The following is a 12,518-nucleotide window of genomic DNA, read 5'->3' as shown; positions in this document are numbered from 1 at the left end:
CTCCCCCATGGGGGTCAGATGCATCTCTTAACAGGGCAAGTTGGCAAGATGGAGAGCGATGGGAGTGCGCAGCCATGACCCAGCTTCTTCCCCAGGTCTCTCCATTGCCCTGCAGCCCCTGGGCTGCGCTGAGCTTTGGAGAACCCGGTCTTACCTTTGCCTCAAGTGGGAAGCGGGGAGCTCTAGAGAACAGGACCTGTCTCATGGCCTCAAGGAGCTGGGTCACTGGTTCCCGTCCTTGGGTGGACATTGCACAGCTGTTTTTGGACACTGGTCTTAGAGATGCTTGTGTTTGGCGCACCTCGGGTCACAAAGAGAAGGGACTTTCTTCAGGGAAGGACCCATCCCCTGAAGCAGATGGAGGCACGGAGGAGGGAGGCGAGTGGCTGAGGAAGGCGCTTGCGGAGGGTGTCCTCGAACTCGGTCTGGCTCCCCACCCTCCACCCACATTTCCAGGCCATCAGCAGGAGGAATCAGTCTCCCCTGGTCTGCAATCGTGTGCGTCCAGGCGAAAAGGTGCCAGTCACAGGGTGTGTCTTCAAAGAGTGACTTCACCCGGCAGAAAGCAGGTTTTCAAGACTGAGAATTCTGCAGGGGCCAAAAGAAAGTATAATTCGGGACCCTGACCACACCAGGCTGTGGTCGGGAGAGCCAGCCCGGGATGTGCCCCCTTGAAGGGGGCAGGGAGCCTGTGCTGTTTGTAAGTTTTCAGGGGTGCCCTCCCCACACAGTCATCACTCCCGAGACTCACCTTCCAAAAGGGACGTGCTGCCCATTTTCAGCCTTCCTACTTCAAGCTGTCTGAGTCTGCTAGGCAAACAGAAGTGCTCGAACTCGGGTTCCCAGATGTCTGGCCATTCCTTGCTGTCAGGGCTGGGAAAGGGAGGAGCCCTGGCTGCCTTGGGGCCTGCGGGAAGGGAGGGAGGAGGGTGTGGTGGGGGTGAGGCCTCAGAGAGATGCCCCCAGAGAGGCTTCACCTCCAGCCGCAACTATTGCCCCTCAGAAACCATAGCTGCACCCAGGGAGACTGCGGGAACATGGTCCTGATTCTGCTGGACATTGATGGCCAGCCGCAATGGCAGAGCATGGCAAATGCCCCCTGAGTTCCCAGGACCACAGTGAACAGGGTGCTTTGTCTCTGAGGGCCCCCAGTGTCCAGGCCTTGAAATCTTACAGCAGGGCTTCACCTGTCTCCCCATTGCCACAGTTCCTCCATCCGGACATTCTTTCCTTTGTCAGGAGTCCCCTAGTCACTGTCCCTAAGGAGGCTGGTTTGGGGACTGGGGTATGTCCCAGGCACAGGACGCAGTCGCTCCTTCTGAATAAGGACTGTGCTTGGCCACATGGAGGGGAAGGGGCCTGCAGGGAAAGGTGCCCTGGCCCCACTGACTCAGCCGCCCCCTTCTAATGGTGGCCGGGAAAGCCTGCAGGGGGACTCCAGTGTGGTCACACAGGAGCTTGTTACATTTTCTTGGACTAATTGCCAGGAAAGGCTCCTTCCTTGCGACCCAAGCCAGATGCCCAGATCACTGAGAACCTGCTGTTGAGACAGGGCTACCTGGAGAGCTGGAGGGCCCACCAGGATTGCTTGTAGTGCTGCCCACCGCGTTCATTACCTGTGCCCAACAGGTGCCTGAGTCATGAGGCTTCGAGGGGTTCCAGACCCAGTGGCAGGGACTCCGGGCCCTGAAGACAGTTTGCAGAATAGCCCAAGAGAAGGGAGATGGTGGGAGGAGTCTGCTCAGTAGGACTTACCTTGTGGATGGCAAGCTGTCTGCCCAGTTGTTGAGGCCAGAGAAGGGCCAGAAGGGGGGTGCAGGGCAAAGGTGGGTGGGGAGTAGAGGGGCAGGGCAGGTGGACAGGTTGCAGAGAAGGAGGAGGACTGGCATGGCAGGGGAAGCAGGGGACCCTAGTCGGCCTGTGGAGGCTGCCATTCTTGCACGCTCCCCAGTGAGGGGTTGCTGGCAAGAGACAGGACCCTGATTGTGTGAGGTCGGGGAGCAGGAGGGGGGCCCAGGTGGGGGTCCTGCCAAAGGCTGGTGGGGGGACTCAGGAGGAGCAAGGGGTAGAGGGTGGGATGGGGAGAATAGGTAAACGGAATAGCTTTTTCTTCATTGCTGTCTATAAGCAGAGTGAGAGCTTGACCCGACTGTGGAGTTCTGCAATCTGCCTCTTTCCTTGTGACCCCAGAAGCAGAGAGGTCTAGAGAGAAACCGGAACCCTTCCTGAAGCCCATCTGTGCCCTGTAGGGAAGAGCAGAGCAGGTCTTTCTGTTTTCAGTACAGGTTACTCTTTACACTGTTTTGTGTTAGTTTCAGGTGTACAGCACAGTGTTAGACAATAGTATACTTTATACAACGTTCCCCCAAAATTGCCAGGACACACCTAGCAACATGCATGGTTATTAAAATATTGACTGTATTTCCTATGTTGTCATTTATATCCCCATGACGATTTTGTAACTACTAATCTCTATTTTTTAATCCCTTCACTCTTCACCCCATCCCCCAAACCGCCGTCCTTCAGGCAACCGTCAGCATGTTGTCTGAATCTGTTCTATTTATATTGTTAGCCCCTTGACTGTCACTTGTGGGGGTGGCTGGGTCGTAGTACTTTGACATGGTCTGAAGCTGTCCCTGGTGCGCTGGTCAGTCACCACCTGGGTTCTGCCTGGGACCACCTGGCAGGAGCTACAAAGTGATCTGCAGATGTTTGCTGCTTGTGCTGGGTTTGGAGGTGCCCAGCTGAGACTAAGGTCAAAGCAAGGCCTGGAGCCACTTAGCAGAGGTACAGGGTTCACTGAAGCCAGATGCTGCTTGTTTGAGAGCTTTTAGGAAAATCTGAAACATGAGTCAACACAAGCCATTGGTCTGGAAAAGCCACTGAAAACAGCTTGAGTGTGCCCTAAAGTTATGTGGGGTGAGACTCAGGGAATCACCAGGTGGGGCTAACAGTGTCAGCCAGGTTGGTGGAGTCTCAGGTGTGGGGCCTGCCTGCTGGCTCTGGAGAGGGGGGCTCAGAAACGGAACAATGGCTGGTGTCAATACCTCTGCGGGAAAGAAAGCTGCTCCCTGCCCTCTGCTCCCCAGCTCTCATCCAGATGTTGGTAACTGAGCTTTTTTCTGCATATCCCTGCTGCCTTTCAAGCTTACACCCCAGCCCTGGGGCTCAGAGGGCGTGAGTCAGAGGAAGTCCATGCACAGGCCCTTTAAGAGGAACTGCCTGTGACTCCAGCAGCCATCTGCTTCCCTCACCTCAGTCCCTGCTCCTTTTGCCAGCCAGAGGTTATGGGGACTTGTCTTCCAGGACCTGGAACCCTGGGCTGGGACCCCTCATTCCTCAGAGGGGACCCCCACAGCTGAAATATCTCTCCGATTTTTGTCCCCCATACTTGGTGTGGGACAAGCCCTATTGGTGTCTCAGCCCCTCCCTCTGGTCTCCATGTGGCTTTTTCCTTAATTCCCTGGTTGTAGGGAATCCATCCAGCTCGATTTTAGGCAGCTGTGAATGGTAGTTCCTCTGTAGTTTAGCTGTCATTTTGATGTGGTTGTGGAGGGGGTAGTACTGCAGGGTTTTGTTTGTTTCCAATTTGTCTTTCTGGGTCCCTTCAGATTTTTCAACCCCCAAGTCCCGCCCATCCGGCAACTGTCAATCTGCTGTCTGTAGCTCTGAGTCTGTTTATGTTTTGTTTGTTCCTTTAGTTCTTAAGATTAAAAATTATATTTTAATTGTACAACATAATGAGTCAATATATTTAAGTATTCCAATGCCATGTGGATTTTCCTGGATGTGGACTTTTCCTGGACTCCTGCTCCTTGGGACAGCTCCTAACAGGCTGAACTTGGGTTGGGTTGCATTTATCAGGGATTAGGCATAGTGTTGGGGCCAACTTGGACTTGGTGAACTTGTTAAGGACACTACTCTTTTATGCATTTTTGCTTTATTGGCCAAGAGTTTGCTTAAAGGCTTTAATCACTGTAAAAAAAAAAAAATAGAAGACTGGATAAAGAAGATGTGGCACATATACACCATGGTATACTATTCAGCCATAAGAAATGATGACATCAGATCACTTACAACAAAATGGTGGGATCTTGATAACATTATACGGAGTGAAATAAGTAAATCAGAAAAAAACAAGAACTGCAGGATTCCACACATTGGTGGAACATAAAAACGAGACTAAGAGACATGGACAAGATTGTGGTGGTTACTGGGGGCAGGGCGAGGGAAGGAGGGAGAGGGGGAGGGACACAAAGAAAACTAGATAGAAGGTGACAGAGGACAATCTGACTTTGGGTGATGGGTATGCCACATAATTGAATGACAAGATAACCTGGACATGTTTTCTTTGAATATATGTACCCTGATTTATTGATGTCACCCCATTAAAATTAATAAAAATTTTTATTAAAAAATATATATATAGCCTGACCAGGTGGTGGTGCAGTGGATAGAGCATCGGACTGGGATGCGGAAGGACCCAGGTTCAAGACCCCAAGGTCACCAGCTTAAGCGCGTGCTCATCTGGTTTGAGCAAGGCTCACCAGCTTGAGCCTAAGGTCGCTGGCTCGAACAAGGGGTTACTCAGTCTGCTGAAGGCCCGTGGTCAAGGCACACATGAGAAAGCAATCAATGAACAACTAAGATGTCATAACGCGCAACAAAAAACTAATGATTGATGCTTCTCATCTCTCCGTTCCTGTCTGTCTGTCCCTATCTGTCCTTCTCTCTGACTCAATCTCTGTGTCTCTGTAAAAAAAAAAAAAAAAAAAAAAAAAAAAAAAAACAAAAAAATATATATATATTTAAGTACTGTGTAATGATCTCCACCACAGGCCTATTTGACGTCCACCACCACATACAGTTATAATTTTTCCCCTTGTGATGAAATATTAAGATCTACTCCCCACCATATGACTTCACTTATACATGAGATTTAATGACCAGTAAACTAACAAAGAAGACTCAGATGCAGAGGACAGAATGACAGCTGTCAGAGGAGATGGGGGTTGGTGGCTGGGTGAAAAAGGTGAAGGGATTAAGCAATGAAAAAAATGCTCATAGCCAGACCTGGCAGTGACACAGTGGTTAAAGCATTGGCCTGGGACGTGGAGGACCCAGGTTCGAAACCTTGAGGTCACTGGCTTCGCACGGGCTCATAGATGTGACCCCATGGTCGCTGGCTTGAGCCCAAAGGTCACTGGCTTGAAGCCCAAGGTCACTGGTTTGAGTAAGAGGTCACTCTGCTGTAGCCCCTTGGTCAAGGCACATATGAGAGCAATCAATGAACAACTAAGGTGCCGCAATGAGGAATTGATGCTTCTCATCTCTCTCCCTTCCTGTCAATCCCTCTATCCCCCCTCTCTGTCTCTGTCACAATAAAAATGCCCATAGATACCAACAACAGTGGGGTGATTGTGGGAGGAAAAGGGGTGTCGGGAGGTAGAAGAGGGTAAGAGGGGGATAATGGTGGTGGAAGGAGACCTGGATTTGGGGGGTGAAGGTGTGGTGCGGTGTACAGATGATGCGTTATGGAATGGGACACTCGAAACCTATGAACTTTTCTTGACCAGTGTCACCCCAATAAATTCACTTGAAAAAATTTTAAAATAAAAAATTCGGGATGATATCAGAGTAATGGCGCGGTAGGAAGCAATACCGATAAATCTCCCCCAAAACTCAACAAGATCTTCAACCAGAAACAGAAAAACCTATCCTTGGAGCCTCCAGATGTTTCGCAATACACCCAAAGATATGGTCGAGTGAAAAATTGGCTAAATATATAATCAAACCCTGAAGGAAATAGGGAGTAAGAAATGCTCCGCCTTCCTCACTAACCTAAATAGGGCTTCTTTCACTGGGAACTGAGAATATAAAAACTAAGGCCGGCAAAGGGGGTGAATAGATCCAGGCCGCGGCACAAACGGCCGAACCTGGCTGTGGCACGGAGATCCAAGCCGAGGAAAAACTGTGCCTGTGGCAACCCAGTCAATATAAGCTAACACTCGCACCAAACCCAGAAAAAGAAAGACAAGTGGGGCAGCCATTTTCCCTGATCTCCTGGTCGGCAGGCACAGATAGTGGGCGAGAGATTCCTTCAAAAGCCCCGGGAGTGGGCGCCCATGTTATCCCACAGAGAGGCAGAGTCAGAGGTCTTTCTGTGGGCGAAAGTGGAATCTCTGGGCCACCCCAGTGCCCTGAAATGCCGCGCACGGGGAGAGAGCGAGAGCCAATTCCAACGCTGGAACTCTTCCGTGTGGGCGAGGGTTTCACTGAAAGTGTGAGGCTGCCGGCCTGATATCCTGGTCTGCGCGCACAGAGAGTGGGCAAGAGATTCCTCCAAGCACCTCAGGAGTGGGCGCCCGTGTTATCCCACAGAGGGGCAGAGTCAGGGGCCTTTGTGTGGGCCAAAAGCAGAATCTCGGGCCATCTCAGTGCCCTGAAAAATTCGTGCGCGGGGAGGGAGCAAGAGCCAATTCCAATGCTGGAACTTTTCCATGTGGGTGGGGTTTCACTCAGAGTGTGAGACTGCCGGCCTGATATCCTGGTCGGCGCACACGGAGAGTGGGCAAGAGATTCCTCCAAGCACCTCAGGAGTGGGCGCCCGTGTTATCCCACAGAGGGGCAGAGTCAGAGGCCTCTGTGTGGGCCAAAAGCGGAATCTCCAGGCCACCCCAGTGCCCTGAAAAAGCCATGCATAGGGAGGGAGCGAGAGCCAATTCCAACGCTGGAACTTTTCTGTGCAGGTGGGGGTTTCACTCAGAGTGTAAGACTGCCGGTCTGATATCCTGGTCTGCGCGCGCAGATAGTGAGCGAGAGATTACTCCGAGCGCCTCGGCAGTGGGCGCCCGCCCGTGTTACCGGACAGAGTGGCAGAGTCAGGGGCCTTTGTGTGGGCCAAAAGTGGAATCTCCAGGCTGCCCCAGCGCCCTGAAAAAGCCGCGCACAGGGAGGGAGCGAGAGCCAATTCCAACGCTGGAACTTTTCCATGCGGGCGGGGGTTTCACTCACAGTGTGAAACTGCCAGCCTGATATCCTGGTCTGCGCACAGATAGTGAGCGAGAGTTTCCTCCAAGCGCCCCGGGAGTAGGCGCCCGCCCATGTTACTGGACAGAGTGGCAGAGCCAGAGGTCTTTGAGTGGGCAGAAGCCCCGCCTGATTATGCTAGCAGCTCTGACTGACTGAGCCTTACCCAGAGCCCTGTGCTGAGTGGAAATAGAGTGGGGAGTTGCCAGCTCTTTGAGCCCCTTACTATCCAGGCAGAGGCAGCAGCAACCCCATACATCGAAAACCCCAAAGAATCCACAAAAAGACTACTAGAAACAATAAGCCAATACAGTAAGGTCGCAGGATACAAAATTAACATACAGAAGTCAATAGCCTTTCTATATGCCAACAATGAAACATTTGAGAACAAACTCAAAAGAATAATCCCCTTCATGATTGCAACAAAAAAAATAAAATACTTAGGAATAAACATAACAAAGAATGTAAAGGACTTATATAATGAAAACTATAAACCATTGTTAAGGGAAATCGAAAAAGATATAATGAGATGGAAGAATATTCCTTGTTCTTGGTTAGGAAGAATAAATATAATCAAGATGGTCATATTACCCAAAGCAATATATAAATTTAATGCAATTCCCATCAAAATTCCAATGACATTTTTTAAAGAAATGGAGCAAAAAATCATCAGATTTATATGGAACTATAAAAAACCCCGAATAGCCAAAGCAATCCTAAAGAAAAAGAATGAAGCTGGGGTCATTACAATATCTGACTTCAAACTATAATATAGGGCCATGACAATCAAAACAGCATGGTATTGGCAGAAAAATAGACACTCAGACCAATGGAACAGAATAGAAAACCCAGAAATAAAACCACATATATATGGTCAAATAATTTTTAATAAAGGGGCCAACAACACACAATGGAGAAAAGAAAGCCTCTTCAATAAATGGTGCTGGGAAAACTGGAAAGCCACATGCAAAAGAATGAAACTGGACTACAGTTTGTCCCCCTGTACTAAAATTAACTCAAAATGGATCAAAGATCTAAACATAAGACCTGAAACAATAAAGTACATAGAAGAAGACATAGTTACTAAACTCATGGACCTGGGTTTTAAAGAGCATTTTATGAATTTGACTCCACAGGCAAGAGAAGTGAAGGCAAAAATTAATGAATGGGACTACATCAGACTAAGAAGTTTTTGCTCAGCAAGAGAAACTTATAACAAAATAAACAGACAGCCAACTAAATGGGAAATGATATTTTCAAACAACAGCTCAGATAAGGGCCTAATATCCAAAATATACAAAGAACTCATAAAACTCAACAACAAACAAACAAACAATCCAATAAAAAAATGGGAAGAGGACATGAACAGACACTTCTCCCAGAAAGAAATAGAAATGGCCAACAGATATATGAAAAGATGCTCATCTTCATTAGTTATTAGAGGAATGCAAATCAAAACTGCAATGAGATACCACCTCACACCTGTTAGATTAGCTATTATTAACAAGACAGGTAATAGCAAATGTTGGAGAGGCTGTGGAGAAAAAAGAACCCTCATTCACTGTTGATGGGAATGTAAAGTAGTACAACCATTATGGAAGAAAGTATGGTGATTCCTCAAAAAAAACTGAAAATAGAACTACCTTATGACCCAGCAATCCCTCTACTGGGTATATACCCCTAAACTCAGAAACATTGATACATAAAGACACATGCAGCCCCATGTTCATTGCAGCATTGTTCACAGTGGCCAAGACATAGAAACAACCAAAAAGCCCTTCAATAGAAGACTGGATAAAGAAGATGTGGCACATATACACTATGGAATACTACTCAGCCATAAGAAATGATGACATCAGATCATTTACAACAAAATGGTGGGATCTTGATAACATTATACGAAGTGAAATAAGTAAATCAGAAAAAACCAAGAACTGCATTATTCCATACGTAGGTGGGGCATAAAAATGAGACTAGGAGACATTGACAAGAGTGTGGTGGTTACAGAAGGGAAGGAGGGAGAGGGGAATGGGAAGGAGGAGGGACACAAAGAAAACTAGATAGAAGGTGACGGAGGACAATCTGACTTTGGGTGATGGCTATGCAACATAATTGAATGACAAGATAACCTGGACATGTTTTCTTTGAACATATGTAGCCTGGTTTATTGATGTCATCCTAGTAAAACTAATAAAAAAAGAAAACAAAACAAAACAAACAAACAAACAAAAAACCCAGGTGATTTGTATTGAATACAGTTAATATTTATCCTGATTTATTGATGTCACCCCATTAAAAAAATAAAATTATTTAAAAAAATTCTACTGTCCAATATACACTACAGTAATATTAACTATAGTCACCATGCTGTACAGTACATCCCCTTGACATTTCTTTTACAACTGAAAGTTGTACCTTCTGACCCCTTCCCCCATTTGGTCCACACACCTGCCCTGCAATGGAATTGCTGAATCATGATAATTCGGTTCTGAATTTTGAGAAACCTCCATAGGGTTCCCCATAATGACTTCACCAAATAACATTCTCACCAACAGTGCAGAAGGGTTCCCTGTTGAGGACCAAAAAAGCCAACAGGATTTTTAGAGTTTTGGATATCTGGAGGACAGAAGTGCTGGGAGCTGACTGTCAGCTGACAGTCTGCCCAACCCCCACCTCACCTGCCTGACTGAGTTGCAGGGGGCTGTGCTTCAGTACTCGTCCTGCCCACCATGTTCCCCAGATGGACTGGAAGGAAGTTACTTCTTTGTATAGGTTGTGTATGTTAAGTATTGGTAGGGGTTTTTCTACACATTGTGGAGTTCTTGGGTTGCCTTGGAAATGTCATTGAATTGCTCATTTCCACCTTGCCCAGAATAATAAAGAAGGATGCGGCTACGGCAGTAGCCATGTTTTTCAGCTCTGCCAGAGCAGGAATTTTACTGCTGGCAAGAAGCTGTGGCTTCCTTCTGAAACCCATCTTTTATATGTCTTTAGTTCTTTGTCTATATTCATTAATTTCATACCATTATCCCTTGAGAGCCTGGAATACACAGTGGTACCTTGAGATACAAACGGACCAACATACGAATTTTTTAAGATACGAGCTGCGACTTGGTTTGTATTTTTGTTCGAGATCAAAGCGAAATTCTGAGATACGAGTCATGATTCAAGAAGCTGCCGCTAGTTGGTGTGTTGGCACACAGGTCCAGTATCGGCAGTTTGATATACGAGTTGATTGACGAGCTCAGTTACAGAATGAATTAAATACGTATCTCAGGGTACCACTGTACTTGTCACATAGGTTGCAACAGTTCCCTGTCCTCCACATCTTCACCACATTTGGTATTACTTATCTTCTTGGTATTAACAGTGCTGACAAGTGTGAGGTGCTGTCTGATGGTGGCCTGGATTTGCTTAGGGATGGTGAACACCTTTCCACATATTTCACTGCCTATTGGCCATCTGTACGTTCTTTGGAAAAATGTCTTTTCACTTCTATCTATTTTTAAAATATAATTGTTTGAGGGTTTTCTGTTAATGATTTGTATGAGTTATTTATACACTTTGTTATTGAATTGTATGAGTTATTTATATACAGCATGGTCAAAAGTAGGTTTACAGCTGTGAGTACAAGAAAGTTTATTATTATATTATTATTTATTAATTATTGTAGCATTTTACATATGAACAACTGTAAACCTACTTTTGTTTCTTCCTGTATTCTGACTATTAACCCCTTATCAGATATTGTCGGTCAAATAAGTTTGTAAATATGATATATATGTTTGCTCGCTTATAGTTTGCATGGGGTGTGGGAGACAGCCTGTAAGCAGGCAGGATCATTAAAGCCTAAGGCTTAGTTTTAAGACTCAGCCTTTCCCACCCTTTTAATATTAAGATCTTTACAAAGCTAAGCTTTTCCCCACACACCCTTGACTGTTGCATGATGTGAAGTGGTGCACTCTTATGAGGAATCCCATTTATGCCTCAGATAAGTGACTTTGATTCAGAGACTTCCTTATTTGTATATTGGCTTAAAGGTTTTGATTTCTACACTATAAAATAGGGCAGACCTGGGGCTCGCTCTCTCTCAGTTCCTGAAATTAACATTGCAGAGGAGAAGCAGCCAAGATGGTAGAGTGCTGAAGGAGAAGCCAGTTTGTGCAGAGTTTGTGCAGAGAGAAGGAGATGGGGAACAGAGGTGAATAAGGCTGGTGAGGTAGAAACCTTTGATTCTAGGAAACTCAGATGAGTCAGTGGCTTTGGGAGCCCTGAATGGAAAAGGAAGTGTTTTCCCACTGTGTATGTTTCTCGCCCATCAGGTGCAAGCTAGGATTAAATGTAATGGCCCACCAGTTTTTAGCTTCGCTGTTTCATTACCATCTGTCCAAATCAAACCTGAACCTGCTCTGGCCATACAGATATATTATTTGCAAGTATTTTTCTCATTTGGTAAGTAGCCTTTTCATTTTGTTGATGGTTTCCTTTGTTGTGCAGAAGCTTTTTAGTTTGATGTAGCTTCACTTGATTACCTAAGCTTTTGGTGTTAAATTCCAAAAATTATCAAAAAGACTGAGTGAAGAAGCTTAGGACCTATGAATCTTCTAGGAGTTTTATAACTTCAGGTCTTGCTTATAAGTCCTGCTTTTGTTTTGAGTCGATTTCTGTTCCGTTATAGACCTGTGTTCTCCATAGGGCAACATAACGGGCCAAATAACGATGAAAGGAATAAGTCCAGGATACCTACATCTGGCCTTACATAGAATGTCATTTCCTTCCAGAGAGAATGTAAAAGAATGAGAAAGGATCTAGGAATAGCAGTTTTGAATCACCAAATATCACCTCAGGATGTTCTCCAAACTCCAACTCTCTGGAAGGGAGAAGGTGGTGCACAGTTACTCATTTTGTGCTGCTCATGGGTTAGTCATTCTGTCTGAGCAATGCATTGCTCATTCTATTCTGGTAACGTTCATAAAAGGCTATCTCTCTACACCTGGTCATCATCTGTACAGGAGCAGACTAGCACAATCACCATGTTCTCTAAGAATTTAATCATGTCCTTTATCAAAGATAGAACCCAGCAATTCCCTTACTGGGTATCACCCCAATAACTCAAAAACATTGGTACGTAAAGACACATGCAACCCCATGTTCATTGCAGCATTATTCATAGTGGCCAAGACATGGAAACAACCAAAGTGTCCCTCGATAAAGGATTGGATAAAGAAGATGTGGTACATATATACAATGGAATACTACTTAGCCATAAGAAGTGGTCACATAGTGACATTTATGACAACATGGATGGACATTGAGAACATTATACGGAGTGAAGTAAGTAAATCAGAGAAGGCTAAGAACTATATAATTTCACACATAGGTGGGATATATAATTGAGACTTGTGGACATAAATAAAAGTGAAGTGCTTACCGGGGGAAGGAAACATGGGGGAGGGCGAAGGGGACTTGAGTGAATGGGGAGGGGAGAG

General features: G+C 46.1%; 1 pseudogene; it reads left to right on the top strand.

Annotated features, from left to right (window-relative positions):
- The first annotated feature begins 1,075 nt into the window (after positions 1-1,075).
- LOC136398163 (DNA damage-induced apoptosis suppressor protein-like) overlaps positions 1,076-12,518 on the top strand; it is a 64,078-nt pseudogene continuing 52,635 nt past the window's right edge.

This window comes from Saccopteryx leptura, chromosome 3, assembly GCF_036850995.1.
Source record: "Saccopteryx leptura isolate mSacLep1 chromosome 3, mSacLep1_pri_phased_curated, whole genome shotgun sequence".
Lineage (NCBI taxonomy): Eukaryota > Metazoa > Chordata > Mammalia > Chiroptera > Emballonuridae > Saccopteryx > Saccopteryx leptura.
The sequence above is the reverse complement of the archived record's forward strand: the minus strand, read 5'-3'. Positions and strand labels throughout refer to the sequence as shown.